The sequence below is a fragment of the Lithobates pipiens genome, unplaced genomic scaffold (genome assembly GCF_037356315.1).
Source record: "Lithobates pipiens isolate NorthernLeopardFrog02 unplaced genomic scaffold, aLitPip1_a1.2 Scaffold_19, whole genome shotgun sequence".
Classification (NCBI taxonomy): Eukaryota; Metazoa; Chordata; class Amphibia; order Anura; family Ranidae; genus Lithobates; species Lithobates pipiens.
Genome location: NW_027507764.1, coordinates 508,050,605 through 508,061,298, shown reverse-complemented (window position 1 = coordinate 508,061,298; position 10,694 = coordinate 508,050,605). Strand labels below are relative to the sequence as shown.

The following is a 10,694-nucleotide window of genomic DNA, read 5'->3' as shown; positions in this document are numbered from 1 at the left end:
AGCATGCAGAGGTTGCAATATGTTCAAAACTCTGCAGCGAGGATCCTAATGAGAGTGCGGAAGCATGAGCATATCACTCAAATTTTAAAATCTCTTCATTGGCTGCCGGTCTCTACAAGGATTGAGTATAAGGTCTCTCTTCTTGTGCATCAATGCATACATGGACAAGCTCCACCTTATCTTAAGGAACTTCTTAGATTGCAAAATCTACCGCGTTCCCTTCGCTCAACTAATTTGAATTGTTTAGAGGTTCCAAAAACTAGGTTAAAAACCATGGGAGATTTTGTGCTGCTGCACGTCTGTGGAATGCTTTGCCTGATAGTCTGAGGGTTTCTCAGTCTACTGAAAATTTTAAAAAGGGGTTGAAGACTTTTCTTTTTAGCAAATGTTTTGTAAATTAAGCGGTTTGTTTGTTTTTATTGTAATTATGTAGCACTTTGAGGTCTTTTGATGGAAAGTGCATTATAAATAAAATGTATTATTATTATGTCTGTGTGACATCACTAAACACGTCTTGTTTGTTTAAAAAAAAAAAAAAAAAAAACAGGAAACCATACGGATCCATGGAGCTCACCGCTTCATTATTGTGCTGAGCTCAGTCTGATCACACCTTAGACCAGTTGTGCAACAGCAAAGACATGGGTTCTCATGAAACTTAAAGGGCACTTGTACTGAGAGAATTATGTATGCTGCCATAGCAATTTCTGAATGCTTGTAACCTGGCTGGATCCATTAGTCACTGGCCTGGATGCAGTCAAAGTTTGAACACCTGAGTTACTGACCTGGAAAAAGTAAGCAGATTAGCAAGATTGGATTTAGAGGGTATATGGAAGCTACACATCCAACTTGAAAATGACAAATCTGACATCTGTTCAAATCCAATAAAACCCCCACCACAAAAAATCCACACAAAAGTTTAAAGTAATTTTTATTAAAGCAAGAATTTTATAATCCAAATTATGTTTCATGCTCAGCTATCTTTCCCACGAGATACCAACTGTGGTGAAAATCTGAGCTTTTCCACAGTAAAGAATTACAAAATCAAAGAAAGGAATGCTTAACTTTCCGTACTGTGTTCAAAATGCCTTTCCCCGGGTCTAAAAAAAACCATTTAGTTTGTTTTTATATTTTTACAATTTTTTTGTGTTTTTTAATATATCTAGGACTAGCAGTATGCCAGCCCTGGCATTTGTTACGTACGTAAGCATGGTAGTTTCCTTTCCTTTTTTATGATTTTTTTTATTAGGTTTTTGCGGTGTTTTTACAAGATTTAATTATTTTTCGATGTTTTCATAGATTTTCTCCTATGAAGAACTTCAATGGTGTTGTGTGAAGTTCTTTTAGGACCCCAAATATGTGAACTTTGATGGTGTTTAAGCTCTCTGAAGACCCCATTAATCCAGAGTTGTCTAAATTTCACTGAAGACATGGATGTGATCAATAATGTTGCTTGAAGTTTATCCAAATCCCAAACTTCAATGGTTTCATCAAAATACCAAACAGAACTCCACAGATGGCAAGCGGAAGTTCTCGGAAGCGTTTTAGGGCCTGGGGGAAAAGAAAAAAAATTAAAGTTAGAGGAACTAAACTCTGTAAACCGTGCTTAAAAAAATGAATAAATCAAGGCAAAGGACTGTTCAGTTCCCATGGTCTACCGGCATAGATGAGTTTTTTCTAGAACATATTTTAAGCAATAATCAACATGGATTAAACCACTTACAGACCACCCGTCGTCACCAATTTGAGGAGGAATATAGTTATGGCAGCAACTAGGCTACCAAAACCCCAGTATCCTCTTCAACAGGTGGTCCGCTTTCAGATAAAAGTGGTCTCTGCCACAAGATCACTTTTAATGGGTGGGAGAGGGCGCCCCCTCCCATTCCCTCCACCACTTATCGGAGCCAATCAGATCCTTCTTACTGCAAGTCATGGAAAGGAGTGAGGGGGAAGATGGCCCCCACCCATCTCCATAACATTGCAGGACAGAAGCAATGTCAAAATGTCACTTCCGCCCATATCTCCTAAAAAGTGCTTTTTTTATCTCAAATGAAAAAAAAATTCTTGCATTTTAGTGTAAATATGAGATCTGAGGTCTTTTTGACCTCAGATCTGATATTTAAGGAGATCCTGATATGCTTTTTTTTTTCTACTACAAGGTATGTTTGTTTACATTCCTTGTAATAGGAATAAAAAGGGACACTAATAAAACAGTGTAAAAAAAAAAGTAAAATATGAAAAAAAAAACTTTTGCCAAAGCATGTGACAGTTCCCTACACACACAGCTAATGTGTAAGGTAAAGTCTACAGGTTTGGAAAAATCTGTTTGTAAATGGATAGAAAACTGCCTAAAAGACAGAATTCAGAGAGTAGTGGTTAATGACTTATGCTGAATGGTCTAAAGCAGTGATGGCGAACCTTGGCACCCCAGATGTTTTGGAACTACATTTCCCATGATGTTCAACTACACTGCAGAGTGTCTGAGCATCATGGGAAATGTAGTTCCAAAACATCTGGGGTGCCAAGGTTCGCCATCACTGGTCTAAAGCTACCAGTGGTGTACCCCAAGGTTCAGTGTTGGGGCCCTTATCTTTATAAATGATTTTTGGTCTGGGATTAAAAGTACCATTTCAGTCTTTGCAGATGACACCAACTATGCAGTGGAATAACGTCCTTACAGGATGTCTCCAACTTAAAAGCTGACCTCAATGCTCTGTCTAATTGGGCAACTATGTGGTAAATGAGGTTTAGCATTGATAAATGTAAAGTTATGCACTTGGGGTTTTAAGAATATGCATAATACATACTAAGAGGAGTACAACTTGAGGAATCAAATGGTGGCGAAGTATCCGGGTGTTCTGGTAGATCATAAGCTTAATAGCATGCAATGCAAAGCTATTTTCCAAAATGAGCAAAGTCCTTTGTGTTGAAAGATGTGGGCTTCAGCTAGAGATCTTACCCCTGTACAAATTAGTAAGACCTCATCTGGAATATGCAGTTCAGTTTTGGGCACCAGTTCTCAAAAAGAATAAATCGGGGAACTGGGGAAAGTGCAGAGAAGGGCAACCAAACTGATAAGAGGCATGGAGGAGCTCAGCTATAAGAAAAGTTGAGAAGCTGAATTTATTCTCTTAAAAGGAAATTCAGGCAATCAACATGCGTAAATACATAAGCAGTCCATAAAGTTAACTTGGTATTGTCACTCTAAAAGGTCAGAGAACAAGGGGCCACCCTTTACATCTGGAGAAAAAAAAAAAAAAAAAAAAAAAAGATATAAACTTCCAAATACAAAAAGCTTTTTCACAGTAAGGAGCTGTGAAAATGTCTCGCTCAAGAGCTGGTTCTGTATAGCTCAATTTTTTTTCAAAGCCTGGATTCTTTCCTAAATGAACATAACATTTATAGGTAAAGTTGATCCAGGGAATACCAGATTGCCTCTTGGGAGATTTTTGCCCCACTGGACCAAATTGAATGCTATGTTTTTTTTTTGCCTGTCTCTGGGTTAACTGTGGGTATAGATTAGTGTATATCAGATATAACATTCAGTGCTATTAAAAAGGCAGAAGCCACATTCCAAATTAAAAGATGCAATCATATATAAGCTTAATACAAATAAAGGTTTGTGAGTGGTCCAGTGCAAGAGACCTCCTATTGCTTTAACTACAGCTTTCAGTTTAGAGTGTGGTTGCCTCTCTTCACTAGTACTGAATCCTGTTTCAATAGTTCTTTTCAAAAAATATTAAGAACTAAGTGATCACTTTCCAGAGCAGCAAACAATCCTTGCAGGCTCTGTACATAAAAGAATGATGTGGAGGTGAGGAACAAATACAGTGGGGTACCTTGGATTACAAGCATAAGTCGTCTCAGAGGAATGCTTGTAATCCACAGCACTCTATCAAAGCAAGTTTCCACATAGGAAATAATGGAAACTCAGATAATCCGTTCCAGTGGCACTGCTAGTATATGCAGTGCCCCGTGTAATCAGAAGTGGGGGGAGGGGAGCCAGAGACATTCGCAAACACTTGGGAACAAAGTATTTCCGAGTGGCTCAGAGTCACTGGCACCCCGCACCTCTGGCCAAATGCGGCACTGCACACCCCAGAGGCTTAAATCCTGCTCGTTTTGCGAGACAATACCCCCAAAGCAAGTCAGGATTTAAAAAGAAAATAGCTTGTAAACCGCATTACTTGCAATACGAGGTATTACTGTATACCAAAAGGGGAAACCAGAGAAGATCTTGGTAGTTCGGTTTAGTCCTTCATAAGACCACATGTGTATATATTTTAACTCCATAAAGCAACATTTTTGTTAACATTGGGAAATAGCCATCTAGACAGCAGCTGCTCTTAAAAACAGAACATAAAAGCAACAAGTCAGAAGGGTCTGGAGGTAAACACCTCACCAATGTGTAGTCACTAAGGAGGCATGCGAAGTAGAAAAGCCTCAATCCAGTAAGTATAGCTTCCTGAGTATTTCCCGTTATTGTACAGTAAAACAATCCCACATAATTAAATCAAACCCCCAAACTGTAAACACGAGCAGCTCTGTTAAAGACAAAAGAGCTGCTAGAGCATTGAGCCAGGACTGACAAGAATCAAAATGGAAAAAGGTAAGGCCCCTTTCACACATGCGGACAATATGTCCGTATTTCATCCATCCGTTTGCGGATGAAATACGGGCATACATTCATCCCTATGGGATAGCGGGTGTCTGCGGATGAACATCCGCAGACACCCGATATCGTCCGCCTCCACTACTGTCCGATTCTGATGACGGAGGAAAATCCTATTTTTCTATCCATCTGCAGAGCGGATCAGATGAACACGGCCAGACGGTCCGTGCTCATCTGATCCCCATAGAGGAGAGCGGAGATCTGACAGGGCGGTCCCTGCACAGTGTGTGGAGACCGCCCTGTCCACCGCCAGCTCAGCGGGGACAACGGAGCTATCCCTGCTGAGCGAGCGGATCATCATGGGGCGGATCATTACTGATCCGTCCCGTGTGAAAGGGGCCTAAGGCTAGGAAAAAACAAAAAAAAAAAAATCTCTTCCGTCTGGGGATCCCCGCCCTACAATATCAGCCACATTCATTCAGGACCTGCATCTAGGATAACCAAGGAGACCATATTTTATCAAAAGTGATTCATCTCATAGGACACTCACAATTTTTTCGTTCAACATAATCCACGCCTAGTTTACTTTTCACTAATGCAATGTTTACAAGGGAGCTTTTTCACGCTGTGGCTATAGAAATTTTTGCCGCTGGAAACAAAGTAAATTAAGGTCTGGGTATGTCGTGGAACATCAACAGGCTTATTTCATAAGGCTATGCTTGCATCTTTAATGTAGAACTGAACCCTGAGATAAGAACCAGCCATTGGGGAGACATCCAGCTGTCCTTTGATATGGTGGGTGCGTTTGCTGTTTTTTTCCTCCTCTGGACTACAGAACACCTCCACATCAGGAGGAGATCTGCAGTTAAAAGGCAACTGGGAAGGGTTGATAACCAGAATTTATGCACTCCCTGAATTTCTGGGAGGATCAACTGGCTTTTTGTACTTAAAGTGGTTGTAAACCTCAGACATGAAATGGGAACAAAGCATATCCCTCTTTAGGTACTTGCCTCAATTCATAGCACTGAGGGATATTTCTGTCTGCTGCTTCCTTCCTCTGATATCAGCATGAGTCACTTGATAAGCATCCTGACATGGAGAAAACAGGTTACAAGGGAGGGACCTGATTAGAGGTCGACCAATATATCGGCCGATATTTGCAGTTTTTTAATTAATGGCATCGGCCGATTGTGCTGATAAAAAGGCTGATTTAGCGACTTGCAAATGACTTCTGTAATAGAAGTCATTTGCAAGTTGCCTGAGTCTTCATAGAAGCAACTTTCCTCCTCTCTGGGCAGTCTGCCAAGAAAAGAGTAAAGAGATACAATATTTACACTTCTGAATGAACTGAACTCTAATGTTTAGAGTTCTTAGTTTAATTTTCTGACGCTTGTTGCTTACAAGTAAAAATTCCTGTATTTTCTGCCAGAAAATCACTTAGACCCCCCAAAAATTATATATTTTTTAGCAGAGATCCTAGGGAATAAAAAAATGGTTGTTGCAATATTTTATGTCACACGGCATTTGCACAGAGGTCTTTCAAATGCCTTTTTTGGGAAAAAAATACACTGAAAAAAAAAAAAAAAAAAAACACTAAAACAGTAAAGTTGGCCCATTTTTTTTTTCGTCCAAAAGTTTTGACTACCTGTTTTTATTTTATAGTTTTTTTTAATCTAAATCATACATACAAGTAAACTGATTGGAGGTTTGTTTTGTTTAATGTAAGAAATTTTCTGTATCACTTATGAAGGCTGCTTTCACACTGGAGCGGGCAGGCGTTGATGGTAAAACACTGCTAGTTTTAGCGGTGCTATTCGGCTGCTAGTGGGGGCGCATATAACCCAGCTAGCAGCCGAGGAAGGAGGTTAAATGCACCCATGAAACACCACTGCCAAATCGCATAGCATGCGCTTTGGCAGTGGTGCCCATTAATATCAATGGGCAGGAGTGGTGGAGGAGCAGTATACACCACTCCAAACGTGCTGCTTGCAGGACTTTTTTTTTTAACATCCTGCTAGCACATTCATCTCAGTGTGAAAGCACTGTCTTTCACACAGACCGCAGGGGAGCCGTTTTGCAGGCACTTTACAGCCGCTATTTTTAGCCCCAAAGCACCTGAAAAACACCCCAGTGGGATAGATTTTATGAGATGAAGGGGGATAAAAAAAAGGGAGGGGGGGAATCGGCATATCTGCCGCCATGATTTCTAAATATCGGCATCGGCCAGAGAAAAAAACCATATCGGTCGACCTCTAGACCTGATTGACAGCCTCATCTGTGTTCTGTGTGAAGAGTGGCATGTCTTTCCTCCAATAAGTTTTCAGAGCTCACAGCTTTGCAGAGCAATTTCAGCTCTCCACTCCTTTTCTGAACTCAGAAAAGCTTATAAATTTCCTTTGTTTACCTGCAGTTCTCTCTACATCTTTTCAGATACAACTTATGTAGGAGGATTTGTTTCAGCTCTATCACCCGAGGCCAGCCACGTTACTGGGTATATGTACCGCCACTTGGATAAAAAGCTTTTAATGTCAGATTTAACCACTTAAGGACTGCCCACTGCATATATATTGCAGCAGGGCAGCCTTATTGCACAAAGCGATGTACCCATACGTTGTTTCGTACACGAGACACTGGCCACAGCGAGGGAGCAATGCACAGGTCAAGCAGCCACCTGCGATTGCTCCTCAGAGGAGCAGAAGAGGGATCTGCCAATGTAAACAAAGCAGATCCCCATTCTGTCAGAGGAGTACAATGTGATAGTCTGTCCCTAGTGATCAGAAACAGCGATCTTCTGTACTCCCAGTCAGTCCACTCCCCCCCCACCAGTTAGAAACAACTCCCTAGGACACACTTAACCCCATTCCCTGCCAGTGTCATTTATACAGTGATCAGTGGATAATTGTTAGCTCTGATCACTAACGTCAATGGTCCCAAAAAAGTTACTAGTAAAATAAAATGCCACAAATTTTCCCCCTATTTAGTAGACTATATAACTTTTGTGCAAACCAATCAATACACACTTATTACAATTTTTTCTACCAAAATATGTAGAACACATTGGCCTAAAACCATGGGTGCTAAACCTGTGGCTCTACAGCTGTTACAGAACTGCAAGTCCCATGAGGTATTGCAAGGCTGTCAGTTGAACTACAAGTCCCATCACGCCTCTGCCTTTGGGAGGCATGCTTGTTTAACAGCTGGAGGGCCACAGGTTGAAAACCTATGACCTAAACTGATAAATGTTTATATATTGTTTCCAAAATTGTCAATCTTTGTTTATAGCTCAAAAAATAAAAAACAGGTGATCAAATACCACCAAATGAAAGCTATTTCTGGGAAAATATGGTCATTTTGTCTGGGTACAACATCCCACAATAGTCAGTTAATGACCAGACCATTTTTTGCACTGCGTCGCTTTAACGGACTATTGTGTGATGTTGTATACAATACCTTTTTTTAACAAAGCAGCCTTTATCACTTTAACTTGCTCTAGTTAACCACTTAAGTCCCAGAAGGTTCTACCCCCTTAAAGCGATGCCGTGCAGAAAATGATCTCGTCATTAAGGGGGTAAAACCTTCCGTGACTTAAGTGGTTAACAAACTGGAGCAAGTTAAAGTGATAAAGGCTGTTTTGTTATAAAAAAAAAAAAAAAAAGGTATTATATACCTGTTATGTGCAATGTCCATCCCTCCTCCAAGTTCCCACCCACGCGTGTCCATAGACAAACGTAAGAAAAGCCATGCCACCACTCCCTACTCAAGGGTTTGACAGCAGACTAAGCCTATGGCGCTGGAGAGATAAGAGCCAAATGAGTGTTTAGGAATGGAGGTGGGTAGTAGTGGCATTTACCTTAAATTTCCTAACCTTAATGCTTTCTCAGTTTTAAAATTTAGAACCCACTTAATTTGCCATTTATATTCATTTTCGCAAAGAGCTAGCTGCATTATGAACATTAAATTGAGTCAGCACAAGTACCTGACCTGCATTTTTAACAGCATCACAGCACTACATAGTGGAGTAAAGCTTCAAGTATTGCCCCTCCCTCTGCAAGTCTAATGCCTACCAGACGTTCCATTCTTATTGCATAGTCCTTTAGATCTACCATGTAGATCACGGGCCTGCCACAAATTGGATAGATTAGGTAGGAATTTACAATTTTGGTAAACCTAAAATGGACTGTATAAAGATGGTGTGGGTCAGATTGCACCCGTTTGTGTATAAAAGAGAAGGCATAAGACTTGTTCTGCCAAAGTAGCAGATGGGATATGCATCTCATTTGCAGATCCTGCTTGCACAGCCATGGTAAAGGCAAAAAATATATAAATAGAAGCGCTGTGCAATTCAGGATTGGGGTTGTTCATGACTCATGTTCGGTGTGAACATGGTTCTACTAAAAGGTGGACTATGCCTTTCACTTTGCCTTTCCAAAATGCCACAAAAAAACATGACATGTGAAAGGAACAGTACATTGCATACACTACCTGAAAAGGGTAACCCCACATTCACTTAGAACACTGGCTTAGACCAAAGAGCTCAGTGGTAAATGCACAAGCTTTAAATTGCTGACGCTGTAAGTTCTATTCCCATCAGTAACATGAGGGTGTGTCTAAATATATTGAAATGAATACACTGTAGGCACACATAAGAGGCCGCTACAAATACCAAAGTCTTTCACACTTGACTGGAGCTAAACAGTTCCCATGAGATTTAAAGGGAAGAAAAGCTAGTTCGCTGCTTAACATAATGAGCAACATTCAGGCTCAAGTGCACAAGGAAGATTCATCTTCCACATGGATGGTAGCTCCAGTGTCAAAAAAGTTGTACAGTAGTTCTGAGCCAAAGATATCCAGATGTGACAGTTTATAGATATTGCATTTGTCTATTGCCACATATGGGCTTATTATGGGAAAGCATATTTAAAGTTTTACTTCTTATATGGACTGGGCACAACTCTGTCTGCTAACTTTGTTCTGGCATAAAGTGTAGACATTTAAAGTGTTTTGTATTACCCTAGTTGCACGTGAGAGTGTAGTAGTCACCTTGTTACTTGTGAGGTCATTTTATGTGTGGTTATAATTTGTCATCTCCATCAGTGATATGACACCACCAAGGTAAAATACTGCAAAGGACTACTTTGCTTGTGCACCCCCCTCTGTATGCACATGTACAACCAGTTTGAGATTAACTATGTATTATTTCTCTACATGGCTCTTTAAAATACTGTATGCAGTTCTGGAGCCCTCATTTACAAAGAGATACAAGATAGAACGAGTCCAGACAGCCAAAAATGGTGAAGTGTCTGAGGGATAAAACATAAGGAAAGACTCCAGGAACGCAATAGGTACAGTCTGAAGGAAAAAAGGCAAAAGGACAGACGATTGCAACATTTAAATACAGAAAGGTGGTGAAAAAAGTCAAGAAGGCAGGATTGTCAATATGAAGCCAAGATCAAGAACACAGGGACAGAACCCTCAGCAGCAGGAGAATTCAAAACTAATCTTAGAGAGTATTAACTTACAGAATGAGTAGTTGATGCTTGAAATAGACTTCCAGCGGAGGTAGTCAGAACAAAAAAAAAAAAAAACCCCAATGGGGCAGACGCAAGCACTGGGTCTTTTCTGCTGTCACTTTACACTTTTCTTGCATGAAAAAGTCATTTAAAGCCAGTTATATTGTAGTTTCTACTGGCAAAATGGAACAGCTCTGCCAAAGTGGTCACATGCAACCAAACTTGGACGTCAGGCTAGCATGGCCAACTGTTATACCCTTGGCCGCCTACCCAAATTCTTCATGTATCCGCTACTCATCTTCAGTTCGTAATGTTCTTATAGAAAACTGATTACGCATGCAAGAGGGCAATACTGGGAATATATTTGGGGACATACATTTCATCTTAAGTTTCTAAATTAATAGCTCTTAAAAAAGGACAATAACCACCTATTTGAGGACTCATAGGCCCAATAGTGAGATTTTGGCCCCAGAGATCAGTCACCCTTTCATGTATATAAAAAAAAAAAAAAAAAAAAAAAGGGAAAATTGGCAAAGTAGACTTTAAAAGGTACCTGACAACTTGTCTATTAAAAT

General features: G+C 40.3%; 1 protein-coding gene across 4 annotated transcripts in view; it reads right to left on the bottom strand.

The window, feature by feature from the left end:
- Nucleotides 1-911: 911 nt before the first annotated feature.
- Nucleotides 912-10,694, bottom strand: part of PABPC1 (poly(A) binding protein cytoplasmic 1) — a 32,315-nt gene continuing 22,532 nt past the window's right edge. For 3 of the 4 annotated variants that reach the window (XM_077493115.1, XM_077493116.1, XM_077493114.1), the window contains one exon: nucleotides 912-1,548. The gene's annotated coding sequence lies outside the window, so the exon portion shown is untranslated. Of the gene's footprint in view, nucleotides 1,549-5,619; nucleotides 5,699-10,694 lie in introns of all 4 variants that reach the window. The other variant, XR_013277686.1, reaches the window with a different exon arrangement.